Source organism: Chaetodon auriga, chromosome 24 (assembly GCF_051107435.1).
Source record: "Chaetodon auriga isolate fChaAug3 chromosome 24, fChaAug3.hap1, whole genome shotgun sequence".
NCBI lineage: Eukaryota > Metazoa > Chordata > Actinopteri > Chaetodontiformes > Chaetodontidae > Chaetodon > Chaetodon auriga.
In genome coordinates, this window is record NC_135097.1 from 8,982,474 (window position 1) to 9,001,663 (window position 19,190).

A 19,190-nucleotide genomic window follows, 5' to 3' on the forward strand; every position below is an offset into this window, starting at 1 on the left:
CAGTTAGTCAGAAAAACTAAACAAAAAGCTAAAAAAAAAAAGAAAAAATCCTTTACTAATACATGCTTATTCTTTTAAGCTAACCAACATTTTATATCAATTAGTATAAAAAAAATTTTAGAAAGAAAAAAAATCCTTTACTAATACATGCTTGTTTTTTAAGCTAACCAACTTTCTAAATCAGTAATAAAGACTTAAAAAAAAAATCCTGTACTAATACATGCTTGTTTTTTTAAGACAACCAACTGTCTAAATCAGTTAGTCAGAAAAACTAAACAAAAAGCTAAAAAAAAGAAAAAGAAAAAATCCTTTACTAATACATGCTTATTCTTTTAAGCTAACCAACATTTTATATCAATTAGTATAAAAAAAACAATTTTTGAAAGAAAAAAAATCCTTTACTAATACATGCTTGTTTTTTAAGCTAACCACCTTTCTAAATCAGTAATAAAGACTTAAAAAAAAAAATCCTGTAGTAATACATGCTTGTTTTTTTAAGGTAATCCACTTTCTATATCAATTAATATTAAAAACTAAAAACAAAAAAATGCTAAAGACAAAAAAAAATCCTTTACTAATACATGCTTATTTCTTTAAGCCAACCAACTTTCTGCATGAGTTAGTCAGAAAAACTAAAAAACCAAAGAAAAACAAAATCCTGTACTAATGCATGCTTCATTTATTAAGCTAACCAACGTTTTATATCAATTAGTATTAAATTTTATTTTTAGAAAGTAAAAAAAAATCCTTTACTAATACATGCTTATTTTTTTAAGCCAACCAACTTTCTACATGAGTTAGTCAGAAAAACCTAAAAAAAATTAAAACATTTTTTTTTAGCAATACATGCTTGTTTTTTAAGCAAACAAACTTTCTATATCAATTAATATTGAAATTAAAAAATGTAAAAAAAAAAAAAAAAAATCCTGTACTAATGCATGCTTAATTTTTTAAACTAACCAACGTTTTATATCTATTAGTATTAAAAAAAAAAAAATTTAGAAAGTAAAAAAAAAATCCTTTACTAATACATGCTTATTTTTTTAAGCCAACCAACTTTGTACATGAGTTACTCAGAAAAGCTAAAAAAAAATCTCTTAATACATGCTTGTTTTTTAAGCAAACATTCTATATCAATTAGTATTGAAATTATAAAAAAATAAAAAAAAATCGTGTACTAATGCATGCTTATTTTTTTAAGACAACCAACTGTCTAAATCAGTTAGTCAGAAAAACTAAACAAAAAGCTAAAAAAAAAAAAATACTACTACTAATACATGTGTATTCTTTTAAGCTAACCAACGTTTTATATCAATTAGTATTAAAAAAAATTTTAGAAAGTAAAAAAAAATCCTTTACTAATACATGCTTATCCTTTTAAGTTAACCAACTTTTTATATCAGTTCATATTGAAAACTTTTTTAAAAAGAAAAAAAAAATCCTTTACTAATGCATGCTTATTCTTTTACGCTAACCAACTCTCTATATCAGTTAGCAATAAAAACTAAAAAAAAATCCTATAGTAATACATGCTTGTTTTTTTAAAATGCTGTACTAATACATGCTTGTTTTTTAAGCAAACAAACTTTCTACATCAATTAGTATTAAAACCAAAAAAAAACAAAACAGAATCCTCTAGTAATACATGCTTGTTTTTCAAAGCTAACCAACTTTTTATATTAATCAGTAATAAAAAAAATAAAATAAAATAAATTCTGTATTAATACATGCTTATTGTTTAAAGCAAACCAACTTTCTATATCAGGTAGTAATAAAAACTTAAAAAAAAAAAAAAATCCTTTACTAATGCATGCTGATTCTTTTTAGCTAACCAGCTCTCTATATCAGTTAGCAATAAAAACTAAAAAAAATCCTATAGTAATACATGCTTGTTTTTTAAACTAATCAACTTTCTGTCAGCAATCCTAGATCCTCGATCCCAGTCCATTTCTACCGCTGCACCATTCAACGCATCCGGACCATCTGCATCTTACTATGGTACAGCAGCTGCACAGCCTCCGAGCGGAAGGTCCTGCAAAGGGTGGTGAAAACCATCCAGTACATCGCCAGTGCCCAGCTAACTGTCATCAAGGACCTCCAGTGCAAGTGGTGTCAAAGAAGGGCATGCCGAATCAGCAGTGACAGCTGCCCCAACCATGGACTGTTTGCCCCCCTACAATCTAGTAGAGGGTTCAGGGGCCTCCCCTCTTGCATCAGCATGCACAGGAACAGCTTACCCAGAACTGTTACCCTGCTGAACTCTGTCCATCAGCATTATATTTTACATACACTCTATAGCTCATGTGTTCACTTATGCTTTTTCTTTTGTTACTGCACTGCCACTTACTATCTGTTGCGCATGTCACCTGTTTGCGTACGGTGTTGCACATGTTTTTATGGTTTCATAGAAATTACTAACCTGCAAATACCTCATACTGTTTATACTTCATGCCACTTGCAATACTTGCATGGATTTATATTTTTGGATAATATGATTATTTGCAATTCTGGTTAGATGCTACAATGCATTTTGTTGTCTCTGTGTTGCACTGTGAAGATAACAATAAAATTGAATTTAATCTGATCGAATCTAATGCTTGTTTTTTTAACTAACCAACCAGTTAGTCAGAAAAACTAAAATAATAAGAAAAATAAAATTTTGTTTAAAAAAAATCCTTTAGTAATACATGCTTGTTTTTTAAGCAAACAAATGTTTATCAATTATGTATTAAAAATGAAAAAAATTTTGAAAAATTCTGTACTAAGATACTTTTTTTTTTAGGGAATGTTCTATATTGATTAGTATGTAAAAAAAAAAAAAAATCAAAAAATTTGCTACTACATTTGTGAAAAATTTTAGTAATACATGCTTCGTTTAAGCAAATGTTCTATATCAATTAATATATAATTTTTTTTAAAAAAAATTCTGTACTAATACATGCTAGTTTTTTAAGACAACCAACTTTCTATGTTAGTCATAAAAACAATTTTAAAAAAAATCCTGTACTAACACGTGCTTGTTTTTTTAAGCTAACCAACTTTCTGTATCGGTCACAAAAACTAAAATAAAAAACAAAAATTTTACTTAAAAAAATCCTTTAGTAATACATGCTTTTTTAAGCAAATGTTTTATATCAATTAGTATAAAACAAAAATTTTTTTGAAAAATTTTATACTAATACATGCTTTTTTTAAGCCAACAAACTTTCTATATCAGTCAGAAGAACTACAAAAAAGAAAAAAAATAGAAATATTTTAGTGATACATGCTTGTTTTTTAAGCAAAAAATGTTCTATATCAATTAGTGTTTAAATTTTTTTTTTGAAAAAAATCTTTACTTATATGCTTGTTTTTTAAGACAACTAACTTTTTACATAAGTTAGTAAAATAACACATAATTTTGCTAAAAAAAATTTTTGTAACATGCTTGTTCAATTAGTATATAATTTTTTTTTAAATTGTGTACTAATACATGCTAGTTTTTTTTAAGACAACCAACTTTCTATATGTTAGTCATAAAACCATTTTTTTAAGTATCCTGTATAATACATGCTTGTTTTCAGTCACAAAAACAAAAAAAAAACAAAATTTTCCTTAAAAATCATTTAGTAATACATGCTTATTTTAAGCTTACCAACTTTCTATATCAGTCAGAAAAACTAAAATAAAAAAAACAAAATTTTGCCAAAAAGAATTTTTAGTTATACATGCTTGTTTTTTTTAAGCAAAAAAATGTTCTATATCAATTAGTATCTAAAATGTTTTGGAAAAAAAATTCTTTACTAATATATGCTTGTTTTTTTAAGACAACCAACTTTTTATCGAAGTTGGCAATAAACAAAAAATCCTGTAGTAATACATGCTAGTTTTTTTTTTTTAAATCCTTTACTAATACATCCTTGTTTTGTATCAGTTAGTCACAGTAACTAAAATAAAAATAAAATTTTGCTTAAAAAAGTCCTTTAGTAATACATGCTTCTTTTAAGCAAACGTTCTATATCAATTAGTATAAAAATAAAAAAAATTTGAAATTTTTTTTTAGCAAGATATGCTTTTTAAAGCAAAAAAGTTCTATATCAATTAGTGTAGAAAATTTAAAAAAAAAATCCTTTACTAATATATGCTTGTTTTTAGACCATTTATCTAAGTTAGTAAAAAATCAAAAAAAAATTCTGTACTAATACATGCTAGTTTTTTTTTTAAATCCTTTACTAATACATCCTTGTTTTTGTATCAGTCACAGTAACTAAAATAAAAAGAAAAACAAAATTTTTTTTAAAAAAATCCTTTAGTAATACGTGCTTCTTTTAAGCAAACATTTTATATCAATTAGTATGAAAATAAAAAAAATTTTGAAATTTTTTTTAGCAATACATGCTTTTTAAAGCAAAAAAGTTCTATATCAATTAGTGTATAAAATTTTTTTAAAAATTCTTTACTAATATATGCTTGTTTTTTTAAGACAACCATTTATCTAAGTTAGTAAAAAAAACCAAAAAAATTCTGTACTAATACATGCTAGTTTTTTTTAAGACAACCAACTTTCTATATGTTAATCATAAAAACAAAATTTTTATTAAAAAAAAATCCTGTACTAATACATGCTAGTTTTTTTTTAAAATCCTGTACTTATACATGCTTGTTTTTTTTAAGCTAACCAACTTTATGTATCAGTCACAAAAATAAAAAGAAAAACAAAATTTTGCTTGAAAAAATCCTTTAGTAATACATGCTTCTTTTAAGCAAACGTTCTATATCAATTAGTATAAAAATAAAAAAAATTTGAAATTTTTTTTAGCAAGACATGCTTTTTAAAGCAAAAAAGTTCTATATCAATTAGTGTAGAAAATTTAAAAAAAAAATCCTTTACTAATATATGCTTGTTTTTAGACCATTTATCTAAGTTAGTAAAAAATCAAAAAAAATTCTGTACTAATACATGCTAGTTTTTTTTTTTAAATCCTTTACTAATACATCCTTGTTTTTGTATCAGTTACTCACAGTAACTAAAATAAAAAGAAAAACAAAATTTTTTTTAAAAAAATCCTTTAGTAATACGTGCTTCTTTTAAGCAAACATTTTATATCAATTAGTATGAAAATAAAAAAAATTTTGAAATTTTTTTTAGCAATACATGCTTTTTAAAGCAAAAAAGTTCTATATCAATTAGTGTATAAAATTTTTTTAAAAATTCTTTACTAATATATGCTTGTTTTTTTAAGACAACCATTTATCTAAGTTAGTAAAAAAAACAAAAAAATTCTGTACTAATACATGCTAGTTTTTTTTAAGACAACCAACTTTCTATATGTTAATCATAAAAACAAAATTTTTATTAAAAAAAAAATCCTGTACTAATACATGCTAGTTTTTTTTTTTTAAATCCTGTACTTATACATGCTTGTTTTTTTTAAGCTAACCAACTTTATGTATCAGTCACAAAAATAAAAAGAAAAACAAAATTTTGCTTGAAAAAATCCTTTAGTAATACATGCTTCTTTTAAGCAAACGTTCTATATCAATTAGTATAAAAATAAAAAAAATTTGAAATTTTTTTTTAGCAAGACATGCTTTTTAAAGCAAAAAAGTTCTATATCAATTAGTGTAGAAAATTTTTTAAAAAAATTCTTTACTAATATATGCTTGTTTTTAGACCATTTATCTAAGTTAGTAAAAAAACAAAAAAAATTCTGAACTAATACATGCTAGCTTTTTTTTTTTTTTAAATCCTTTACTAATACATCCTTGTTTTTGTATCAGTTACTCACAGTAACTAAAATAAAAAGAAAAACAAAATTTTTTTTTAAAAAATCCTTTAGTAATACGTGCTTCTTTTAAGCAAACATTCTATATCAATTAGTATGAAAATAAAAAAAATTTGAAATTTTTTTTAGCAAGACATGCTTTTTAAAGCAAAAAATGAAAAATTTTATACTAATACATGTTTTATATAGAAAGTTGGTTGTCTTAAAAAAAACAGCATGTATTAGTACACAAATTTTTAGCAAAATTTTATATACTAATTGATACAGAACTTTTTGCTCTAAAATTTTTTAAAAAAAATTCTTCACTAATATATGCTTTTTTTTAAGACAACCAACTTTTTATCTAAGTTAGTAAAAAACTAAAAAACAAACAAAATTTTGCTAAAAATTTGTGTACTAATATATGCTGGGTTTTTTAAAGACAACCAACTTTCTATATGTAAGTCATAAAAACAATTTTTTTCCAAAAAAAAATAAAAAAAATCCTGTACTAATACATGCTAGTTTTTTTTTTTTTTTTTTTGTTTTTTATAAATCCTGTACTAGTACATGCTGGTTTTAAGACGACCAACTTTCTATATCAGTTAGTCATAAAAAGTAAAAAAAAAAATTTTAACAAATTTTTTTTAAGACAACCAACTTTTTATCTAAGTAAAACAACTAAAATGAAATTTTGCTTAAAAAAAAAACTTTTAGTCATAGATGCTTGTTTTATCAGCAAATGATCTATATCAATTAGTATATAAAAGTTTTTTGGAAAAAATTCTGTACTGATATATGTTTGTTTTGTAAGCAAACAAATGTTCTATATCAAGTAATATATAAAACTTTTTGGGAAAAAAAAATCTGTACTAATATATGCTTAAGCCAACCAACTTTTTTTGTAAGTTAGTCAAAAACTAAAAAAAAGAAACTAAATTTTGCTAAAAACTTTTAGAAATATATGCTTGTTTTTTAAGCAAATGCTCTATATCAGTCAGTGTATAAAAAATTTTGAAAAAAAATTCTGTACTAATACATGCTTTTTTTCAGACAACCAACTTTCTATATCAGTTAGTCATAAAAACAAAAAAAAACAAAAAGATTTTACTGAAAAAAACCTTTTCGAAATACATGCTTGTTTTTTAAGCAACAAAACGTTCTATATCAATTAGTATTAAAAATAATTTTTTTTAAAAAAAAATCCTGTCCTAATATATGCTTGTTTTTTTTAAGCTAACCAACTTTCGATATCAGTCAGAAAAACTAAAAAAAAAAACAAAAAACAAATTTGCTCAAAGAAAAAATTAGTAATACATGCTGTTTTTTTAAGCAAAAAAATGTTTATCAATTAGTATATAAAATTTATTAAAAAAAATTCTGTACTAATACATGCTTGGTTTTTTAAGACAATGAACTTTCTATATCAGTCATAAAAATTAAAAAAAATTGTTTACTAATATATGCTTGTTTTTTTAAGACAGCCAACTTTTTATATGTTAGTCAAAAAACAAAAAAATCTAAAAAAAATTCCTTTACTAATACATGTGTGTTTTAAGACAAGCAACTTTCTATGTTAGTCATAAAAACAAAACAAAAAAAAGTTGCTAAAAAAAATTACCTTTTAGTAATATATGCTTGTTTTTTAAGCAAAAATCCTGTACTAATACATGCTTGTTTTTTTAAGCTAACCAACTTTCTATATCAGTTAGTCATAAAAACTAAAACAAAAAAGCTAAAAAAAATCCTTTACTAATACATGCTTGTTTATAAGCCAACCAACTTTCTATTTAAGTTAGTAATAAAAACTTTTTAAAAATCCCTTAGTAATATATGCCTAACTCAACAAAAAAAAAAGCAAAATAAAACAATATCCTGTACTACTACATGCTTATTTTCTTAAGCTAACCAACTATTTGTATCAGTTAGGAATAAAAATTATTAAAAAACAAAAGCTAAAAAGAAAATCCTTCACTAATACATGCTTGTTTTTACAAGCCAACCAACTTTCTATATAAGTTAGTCATGAAAACTAAGAAAAAAAAACCCCCCTAAAAATAAGAAATTTAGTCAAACATGCTTGTGTTTTTAAGCTAACCAACTTTCTATATCAGTCATAAAAACTAAAAAAAATTGCTAAAAAAAATCATTTACTAATACATGCTTGTTTTTTAAGCAATAAACTTTCTTATATGAATTAGTGATAAAAACTTGAAAAAAAAAAAAATCCTTTGGTAAAACATGCTTGTTTTTTAAGCTAACCAACTTTCTATATCAGGTAGTCATAAAATCTAAAAAAAAAAGTAAAAAAAAACAAACAAAAGAGTTACAAAAAATCATTTAGCAATACATGCTTGTTTTGTAAGCGAACAAACTTTCTCTATCGATTAGTATAAAAACAAAAAGCATTCTAAAAAAATCCTATACTAATGCATGCTTATTTTTTTAAGCTAACCAACTTTCTGTATCAGTCAGAAAAACTAAAAAAAAAGCTAAAAAAAAAAAAATCCTTTACTAATACATGCTTGTTTTTTTAAGCCAACCAACTTTCTATATCAGTTAGTCATAAACCCAAAAAAAAATTCCTTCAGTAATATATGCTTGTTTTTTGAGCTATCCAACTTTCTATGTCAATTCGTAATTAAAAACAAAAAAAGTAATACATGCTTGATTTTTGATCCTGTAGTAACACATGCGTCTTTTTTAAGCTAACCAACTTTTATTAGTTGGTTTTAGTTTTATTACTAACTGTTGTGTTCAGTTAGTAATAAAAACTAAAAAAAAAAAAAAGAAAATCCTTTAGTAATACATGCTTGTTTTTTAAGCTAACCAACATTCTTTATCAGTTAGTAATAAAAACTAAAACGAAAACAAACAGAAAAAAAATCCACAAAAATCCTTTAGTAATACATGCTTGTTGTTTTTAAGCTAACCAACTTTCTGTGTCAGTTAGTAATAAAAATTAAAAAAAACTTTAATAATACATGCTTTTTTTTAAGCTAACCAACTTTCTACATCAGCTAGTAATAAAAACTCAAAAAAAAAAAAATTAAAAATCCTCTAGTAATGCATGTTTGTTTTTCGAGCTAACCAACTTTCCATATCAGTTAGCAATAAACAGGAAAAAAAAATCCTTCAGTAATACATGCTTCTTTTTTAAGCTAAACAATTTAGTAATCAAAAATGGGGGGGGGGGGGGGGGGGGGGGAGAAAGAAAGAAAAAATGCTATGGTCCCACAGAGTGCTCTGTGTGGTTCTTCTCATGTGTAAAAGTGGTGGAATGCTCCTTTAAAATATACATTATTGAAAACAACCAAAAAGAAACAACTCTAGCAGGAGGAAAAACAAAAATCATTGTATTTTGTGATGCTAAATAATTCTTAAAAAGGCCAACAAACTATCAAGTACATGAATGACCTGATTATAATGATCCGTGTGAGATCAGTTTTAGTTTTAGTGTCCCCTCGTTCCACTTGATAAAAGTGATAACTTGTTAAAAATAGGGCAGACTCACCTTAACTTTAACTTCAGAACAAAAACATCCCTTGGCCTAAAAAAAAATCCTCCTAACTTCAACAGCCAAACCTCCATCATAAAGCCTACTAAGCTGTCAGCAGTCTCCAGGTTCAGCGTAATTAAGGCCAAAAGATACAGACAGATCCAAACTCTGTCTGTGCACAGAATAAATGATTAAATTTTGTGTCGGCATACACAAAAGATTAAAACTTATGAGAAATCTATGCAAATAAAACTCCAACAAGTTAAAAGAACTTTAGCTAGACAGTATGTCATATTCATGAATACAACCCCAATGTGTCAGAATTTGGATTCTTCTCCAATCCCAAAACAGGGAGCAGCATTCACGCTGTGCAGAAACTAGGCTACGCTGTGCTTAACATGGCACCACATCGACTAATACAGGAAGAGGTTAAGTTAATGCATTCAGGAGAGAGAGAGAGTGGGGGAGACTCCCCCTCCCCACGCAACAGTATTAAGGGAAGGGAGGGAAATGAAACTTTGCATTATTTTTAGAAGGAAATTACAGTATGTCTGTGCATCTCAGTAATTATAAAGCAATTCAGAACTGACTGATAGGCCTCCGGTGGACTTTTTTTTCCCTCCCTACTCGCGCAGCCTTATCTTTTCCCACCACAACTGCACAGACTCCTACATGCATTTTAATATGGTAATTATCGAGTGAATTCTAAACATTAACCAAAAGGAAAAGCTGGCGAAAGCATTTAAAATGGGATTCAGCCACCAGTTTCCTATATCAACACAACTCATGCCTCTCCCGCTTCCTGATTAGGAGGATTTATTCAGGGTATTTATAGCCCCTATCTCTTTTGTGTCTGCTGGCAGGCGTGCTATTTACAGTATTTTGCTGCCGTCATTTGGCTGATTTGCAAACGTGATAAACTTAGTCAATGAATGAGGGTCATTATTATTTAAAAAAAAAACAAAACGATATTGTTTAGCACAGGAGAGCATTGGTCGGTCTGAGCTATTCTTTAAGACATGTATTCATTCCACAGTCTACATGCAGTACATTGTTATATACTACAATGAAGAATACTCTTGGAAAGCTGACTTTGCAGGTTGTTATTTGCTTTTTTCCTCCAATAGACTGCACACCTCAGCTGGCAAGGAGAAAAAAAAAGTGTTGTTTGACAACCTCAGTCCCAAAGTTGTTTTTTGCCAGCTAAAATAAATGGATACAGAAGGAAAGAGAAAGAGGGAAGAGGGGGAGGCGAAGACCTCCCTACGGACTCCTCTATCTCCAGGCAAGTTTTTCTCTTGTTTGATGGAGCTCAACAGACAAGAGTTTTCTCACTGAGGCAAAGTTAAGGGGAAGCGGCAACCGCGGTGCCATGGCTGAAAACATCTTTACCAAAAATCGGTTGCAAACAAAGTTGCTCTTTCCCACTTTGTTTAAGAGGTCATGGAGGCCAATAGATCCATTTGTTTCAAGTTTATGTTGGAGTGGGTTGGACCTGGATACGCTTTAGTTTTTAAAAAGTCCTCTCTCACAGGAGTGCACGTCTGCTGTCAGTCTCTACCTTCAGCGGTGGTATCCAGTTATTCCAGTAGGAGAAAGCTACTGCTATTGAATCAAATGCATTTTTAATGGAGTGTAAAACATCAATATCCAAAACACTGTAGCTGCACTTTCTGAATTCAGTTCACTGTTGAAGCCTCTTCTCCAATATTTTCTTGCAGAAAACGCAGAGAGGTGTGTGTCAACCAAAGGGAGCTAAACACTGAATCCACACCACATATCAGTGGCTTTAAATCACACACTTGTGCCAAGACCAGACCACACAATGTAATCTGAGATGCCTCGCAATGTCCAGACAGACAGACAGACAGACAGACTGGGATCCAGAAAGGCAAAAGAGGAATGATGCTTTTTCTAATTTTTATCATCCAACCAGATCCCCTCAGCCGAGCAACAACGGCCCCAACTTCATGTTCATTCATAAAACTGTAATCAGACTGGTAAAAATACTGTGTGTGGTGCTCTCAGGTTTCCCTGCTGAAGTCACACAAGTCACGCAAGACGGCAAGCTATGATTGGTCAGGTTCCAATGTGTAGGCTGCCAATTCAAAGCAATTTATAACTGTATGATGGCCTAATTATTTAATTAGTATCATTTTGACCTGCTTGAAAGACTGATTTTTCATGTATTCTGATCCCAGTAGTAGGATTTGATCAAGATGGCTAATTCAGCTGCATCTTGTGTGATTTCATTGTGTTTTGCTGCCAGTCCCAGCAGGTACTGTAGCCTTACTCGTCACCATTTTATCCTCTCTATGATTCCCACGCACGATTTGTCCTTTCTTCTGTCCTTTTCTCTGTCTTCCTCTCTATCTCTTCCTCCCTCCTGGGTTAGCTTTGCAGCCTAGCCTGTGGGCCCAGGAATGTTGTATTAATTAACTCGCCTCACTGCACTCTCATCAAGCTGCCGGTAAATGGCCCCGCTCCAAGTCTCCCTCCCGGAGCGCTCCAAGATGGCAGCATCCGTAAACAACTTCAAATTTACGGTACTGCAGTCACAGCGGCGAGGCCCCTGCTACTCCTTACACTGAGGGAAGGCAGGCTGGAGCGTGCAATTCAAACAGAGCCTCGCTCCGCACGCTGCTGTGTGGTTTAATATGTAAATGCATTTGCATTAGACTCAAACTGCCATCGCAGTCATCTATTTTTCCTCTACCTCTCTGACGTCTGTGATTTGCAATTGCTGCTCGGAACAAAGTGCAATCTTTTTTAATGTGCACTGCAGTACCCAATGTGCCTATTGCTCAGCGGTGGAGCAGTCATAAACAACTTTGTATACCTTTTACGTGGCATGATTAAAACGGGTGCAAATCTTTGTCAATATTAACATGGTTTGACAAGCAGCCATGCAAATGACTCTGTTCCTCAGAGGGAGTGTAGACTGTAATGAGGTAAATACTACAGTGCATTTCTGTAGCATTCCAGCTGAGCTGCTGAGGAAACTAAAGGTGGTTAAATCCAACCCACAGTCCCAGAGGATTTCCAAGCCCTATTTTCACTTTGAAAAGCTGCTACATGTAATAAATTCCAATCAGAATGGACATTTAAAAAGAGTGTCTGTTTGGAACAAAATGGTGCTGCCTGGAGAAGACGTCTTTGTTTGTTTGTTTGTCTTTATTCCCTATAAGCCATGTTTACCTCAGTATGCATGACCAGTGGTGATGTCTCTGTTTTTATTTCTTTCTGCACTAAAACACAACAATGAACCCTTCTTTCAAAATAAAACTTTCAAATCCAATTCACAATCATTGCAATAAATCCACCCACATTAGTAAATCAAAAATATTCCATGCAGAAACCAAAACTGATTACGTTTTACTTGCCATCAGAGACAAAACGACTACAAAGGGACACAAAACAACTCCAAAGAGATACACAATGACTGCAAAGAGACAAAATAACTACAAGGAGACCCACAATAGCTACAAAGAAACAAAATGACCATGAAGGGACACAAACCAACTACAAAGAGATGCACAATGACTACAAAGATACAAAAGAACTACAAAGAGACCCACAATAGCTCCAAAGACATAACAAGAGATGCAAAAATGACTACAAAGACAAGCAAAACTATTACAAAAGACAGGCACAACAACAGACAAGAGACAAAACAACTACAAAGAGATGCACAATGACTACAAAGAGACACAAATACAAAAAGAGTGTGTTCTGGTTAAATGAACTGAGGGAGAGGTATAGAAGAGGAGAAGGGCCTTTTACATGTCTGGGTTCGTGCTGACTGTTCTATTGGAAATACTTTTCCTTTCAATCTCGAGCATCTCAAATGCAGCATGCTCACACTGAATCCAAGCTGAGTTGGTCAGGAGCATCTAAGAGGAATGCAATAAGCTTAAGAAACTGAGAGTGAGTCACGCTACCAACAGTGCAACACAGCAGCTCTTCATTCTGAAGGCCAGGCACAGAAATACACCGACCAAGCATCATCCATAAACAATGATCTGAGGCTTTTTTCCTCCTGTGGACATAGCTTCTGCCTGTTTTCTCTCTCAGTGGCAGCAGTGGATGAAAATAGCCCTTGCAGAGACACACCCAGAAGAGAGTCAAATCAAACATCATTATTCCCTTGGTAAATATTGTGAAGAGATCTAATCTCCACTGGCTGCAGAGGAAATGAGGGACGAGGCACTATTCCTGGTGAGCTCTGGTCAACCTTAAATCAGCCCTTATTACAGGAGAAGAGAGGCTGGCGAAGCAGCCAGCAGCTACTTCACTCTCCGCCTAGCACGCATGTAAACAGCGATGCTAAACTCACATTGCATAAATGTATGGACACATCATAAACATGCAAAATGCATCCAGATGTGCAACATGCAGGAACTGCTTTCTAGGACAAACGTACTCATGCTGAGCTTTCATCAAGGCCTCATGCATATATCAACATGCACAGTGGGGTGTTGCAATCTGTCAAGAATGTCCAAAAAGCCTTTCTGCCCTCATGCAGGCTTTTGGTCTCTTTCTTTCAGGCCTGAATTTACACACAATACGATGCATGAGTGAAAGAAATGGAAGGTCATTAGAGGCTTGTATATTCCAATATGTTTGCTTTATGGGGAAATTGCTCTGCCGTTTATGCTGGAGAAAACATTGAACGCAGCTGCAATCAAAGGGGAAATGAAATTACAGTAGTAAACCTGACAGTTGCATGCAGCAGGAGGTGCTTTGCGTTGCCCACCATTATCACTCATATCATTGCGTCGCAGTTGCTGTGAAAGTGGTAGAAAATGGCCAGAACTGCAGCAGCTCCTCAGACTGAGCTGCTGCGACGAGAGGAGCTCACACTCGTGCCGAATTCAGCTACAGCTGCTACACAACAGGAGCGTGCTTCTCCTCACCTGAGACGATTTCAAGGGGAGTTTAATACAATATTTTTCATCAACATCCCAATACGGAGAGGAGAAACATCACTAAAATGTTTGCCATTGTTTTATGGATATAGACGCCAAAACGTTTATTAACCACATGACTCCATTTGTGCTCCAACCACAAGCTGTTAATGCTTTTCTGGTTCAGCCTTGCTGGATTCATACCTTCTCTGACACGATTGACAATATCTTCTTTTAAAAGGCTTTCATCCATTTGCTTTGATTAACCAGTTTGCAGACAGCTTCACGGTTATTCGTCTAATAGACTGTAGCTTACAGTGTCAGCACAAAGGAGTTAGTCAAGGATCTATTTTAGGTCCTCTCCTGTTCGCTATACATGAATACAGCGGTACAACATCTGCAGTTTGCTTTTACTCGTCTCCAAAGAGCATTTTAAAGCTTGTTTTAAATGCAGACAGAACTAATCAATAGATTTAGTTTCTTCATTAAACGTGTGCTGAATACCTCGACTCATGCATTCAAGCTCACCTACGTCAAAGCCTTGTGAAACTAAACTTCCGCTCATAAATACGTCATCTGTGAACGCGTGTCACGTTTCCCTCCAAAACACCCAGATTCTATCACTGTGCGGCTTCTTTTCATGTGTGTCTTGTTTTTGACTTGCAAATTGGATGCACTTGTAAAAGAGGGCTCGTGCTGCTTAGTGAGTCTTTCCAAATGTAAATGATGTTTGAACTGAAATATATTGCACATAATTCTCTATCTGATCTTGATTTCAATATTTTATTAACTGCAGGATGGTTGGGGGTTTAAACTTTTTTTTTTTTCTTAGCAGTGAACACATTTTGTTGACCTGAGCTGCAGATCACAACATTCACCACAAAGATGAACTACATCTGGGTGAATAACAAGTGTTTTTATCAGCATGTTATTGCACCACTCTCGAAATCTACAGTAAACCCACCTGCTGGAAATCCTTCTGACCAGCAGGGGACCCTGGTGAACACTTTCAGCCTGGAGAAATAAACCGATTTTCAGAAACTATTGGCTGGAAAGCCTCGCCGTTTCAAGCAAGCATCACTAAAGAACAAGACTTGTCGATAGCAATCACAGGCAGAGCAGCCTGTGTTCCTGGGATGGGGGCTCGAGTCCTCGGTAGTTTCCTCTAAGCTGAAACTCATCTTTGATTTCCAAAGTCAACAGTCGGAGGCATGGATTTCCTCTGTGTTCTCCTCAGACTATTGGCGGGATCTGAGGAAAAAAGAGACAGGGGAAGAAGAAGCGATGTTTTGTTGATTGCCGTCCTTGTGCCGGCGGCTTGCCACCGCCGCTATTCTCGGGGCTTGTTTTGCGTGGGGGTTGAGAAAGAGAGAGAGAGAGATTTTGCCACGGCACTGCAAAATGAGAAATGACACGGTTCCCCCAAACGTGGCGCCTCATCGGCCTGTTATGGATTAGTTAAGGCTGTTATTCTAATCTGCACCCCTTTTCTTCACTGCCTCATTATGGAACGGAGGTGCCAAGGCCTCATAGGGAGAATAACATGGAGCCCTGTTAAGAGTCGTTAGAGAAGATAGATGATGCTTGTTGATGGAAGTCAGTGCTGATCTGACAGGGCTGGAGGAAGCCAAGCGCCAACCATTTGTGATGTAAGAACTTAAATCCAATCACTGAACATGTTTGACCGTGCACTGCAAGAAATAGGAAGACAGCAGAACAAGGTCCTCCGCCGAGCCGAACGTCTTTGATGTCTGAAAAATGGAAATATGATGCAAAAGAGAAGCATTCAACATTGTGTAGTACACTGTGTAAGCCACATGGCGGTTCTGTCAGCGGCAGCGGGGACAGAGGGACATTTCTGCATGTGGTGCATAAAAAAAGGGGGTCGTGCTTCCTTTGAACTTCCAACATTTAATTAATTTCAAGCTGGACAAAAACGCTACTTTAACTCCATTTCCCTGTTTTCGACTTTGCAATTGAATCATTTGAATTTGTGCGCAATCAACAAGCACCGCTGATCACCACTTATCCTCTTAAACAGACAGGTGCGACGCGTCTAACCCTTTGTAACCGCTCGTTAAAAAGAATATTTCAGGCCATGCTTAATGGAAGAACCTCACACAAAGAGAAGGCACTTGTGAATCTACCTGTGAATTATCCGTGACACCGGGCCATTAAAGGGATCATATACAAGTCACATAAAGGACCACTATTCATCCACTCCACCCCAATCAGCTTAAAGGCCTTTTCATTAAAAATGCTCAAGAGCGTTTCATCGGTGGATGAAAGACAATGTTCTGCAGAGGACAAATACTCAGTGAGCATGGAGCGCACTGTCTATCAGAGGAAAGCCAGATGAATGACACAAATGCATTTTAACCTGGAGGGTCAAGCAGAGAGATTTGCTCCTTGCTTAGCAGATTTTGCACGCGCAAAAATAAAAACTTCCACATTTTAAAACGCTAAGTTCAAATAATGATTGCTAATCAGCCAAAAACAGTAACTGATGAATCTCCACCGGCTCTGTGAAGCGTTATTCTGTCTCGACATGTTTGGGACATGCAGAGTGGAACTCGTCTGGTTCATGTGGTGAAAATAAAAACATTTAATCCTCCATTCTGTCGATTCAATCCGACCCACTTCTGGCTTGGAAATGACTAAACTGTATCTACCGGGGCTGAGTTCTGTGACACAGAGGAAATGATGCATCTCGCCATGTTTCATTGTTTCAAAAGGACTCCGGTGAACTCCCATTCAGATATATTTGTCGCTGCGTTGAATCACAGCTGTCAGCCTGCCGGAGCGGACACACGGCAGAGCTTGACAAAGACAGACAAAGAAAATTGGATTTGGAGGACAGGTAAGGAAAAACTGCTTAATGGGGAACAATGTCGCCAACTAAAGCCATTCTATCTGTTATTAATTGAATGTTTTAATGGTTGGGTTTTATTATTTTTCACTGACTCATGTTTGACCTCCAGGATCTCAGTCCAGATGTTTTCATAAAGCTTCCTTTGCAGCCCTTGCGAGGAATTTGCCGCGATGCAGACTGCTGGTGTTCCGACTGGTGCAGATTTTGTCGCTCTTGTGCTCACAAGTACAAACATCTCTGTCATTAACAGACCTATTTATCCCATTTACCTGAGCAAGAATGCGAGCTCTCAACTTACACAATAGGAGAAAACTGCGAGATGAAAAAGGGCCTTTGTGCTTCAGTGTCACTGTGGAATCTAAACAGGATTCAATCCAACTACCGGTGCACATTTTAAACGAGTGTAATAGAAAACCTGGTGGGCTGTAACATAAATCACATCAGCAGTCGCACCATATATGCAAATATGTTTACGTGAGCCTGCTGGCGTCAGCAGGTCTGGACAAAATGAACAACATATTTTATTTATCTCCTCTCCTGTTATGTAGCATAGGTTTTACAAGTGCAATGGGGTGGTGACAGCAGCAAATAGGTGGCATGATAATAGAGTGACCCTTTTCTTCATTAGCACATGCTGAAATGTAGGATAAGGCAAATGTGCACAGGACGCACTGCTGGAGCTGAAACCTCTACATGCTGGTCATGTGGGAACTGCAGGGCAAAGCTGCATCGCTTTACAGCTACTGTACATGAAGGTCACACAGAATAAAGGTTTTTAATAGCCTCCAAAACGCAAGCAACGTGCAGAAAGTGCAAAAAAGCGAACAGCACCAACCACATTTTACATGGACCAGTTATTCCAAACCAGAGTACTCAAAATTTGATTAAAAAGAATATATCTTCACAACTCCGACACCCCCGAACTCTGACACCTGAATATTTGACTGCAGTTTAAAGTGTGTGAACTAGTTAGCAAACAGAGACATCTAAACAGTTACAAATGTAATAATAGTTAGCGAGGGAACAGTAATGGATAAATGGTTGGTGGCTAAAAGAAACTTAGTTACATTTGAATTACACGTAATTCACTAAAGGAAATGAATCACCAGTTTCGATTCCTTGATGTAATAGAAATAGCTGCATAATGAAACAGTTTGCTTGGATAAACGGCTGAATCGTGCGTTTCTGCCACTCAAAGTGCCAGCAGGCCGACCATGAATGCAAACTGGACCAAACCGACCTAAACGCTGACATTTTGACTGCAGGAAAGTGTAACAATATTCACTTTTATGTAATTAATAGTGACAAATGACATCCAGCTCAAAGTCAGCTCAAATGAACACATTTCGAACAGGTTGAAGGGGTGCCTGAGTTCACCTGACAGGGCTGTGGGGGTACAGTACACTTGACAAAAACCAGATGGTAGACGGACCAGATGGTGCCACTGCCACAGCGAGGTAATGAGACGTTTCCTCCCTTCATGGTCTGGGTTCCTTTGGATTTGGCACTTTCCATCAAAACACAATTTAATATTTTGGCCTTTGCACAACAGGCACCGAGACGTCACTCGGGATAAAACGGTGTCCTCTTCAAAGTTAAAAGCTCATTTTCGTCCCGTTTTGCGATCTGAATGACTGCTTGTCCAAAGCATTCAAAAAGGAGTCAAAGTAATTTCTAAGCAGCAGTCAAAACCCTGATGACTCAGCGCGCCGCAGGAGGAAACCCACTGACTCAAAATCAGTTTCTTTACGTCAACTAACTGAGAAGGACGCGACATCAACTTCCACCAACTCATCTGTGATGGCCATTAACTGCTGACGGCTAATCCTATTTTTACTCGCAGCGTGTAATCACAACATATAGCGAGAGAATCACGCAACTTGTCTGCCACGATAAGACCAGTTTCAGCTCAAACATGCCAGATAAGGAACAAACATGCTGTCACTCAACCAAAGCCCCTCGCATCAGTATCTGTTTCCAGTAAAGCACAACAAACCCGAGAAGTGCCATGCAACCTTAACACTGACATGCGGAATGCTTTTAAACTGCACAAATGACTCCTTTCATAGTAGAAACTGCTGTCAGGAAAGATTACTTCTGGTCTAACATGCAGGCTAATGGAACAGTAAATATCGGCGGGACTCTGAAAGCTTTTTAAGCAGCGCGCA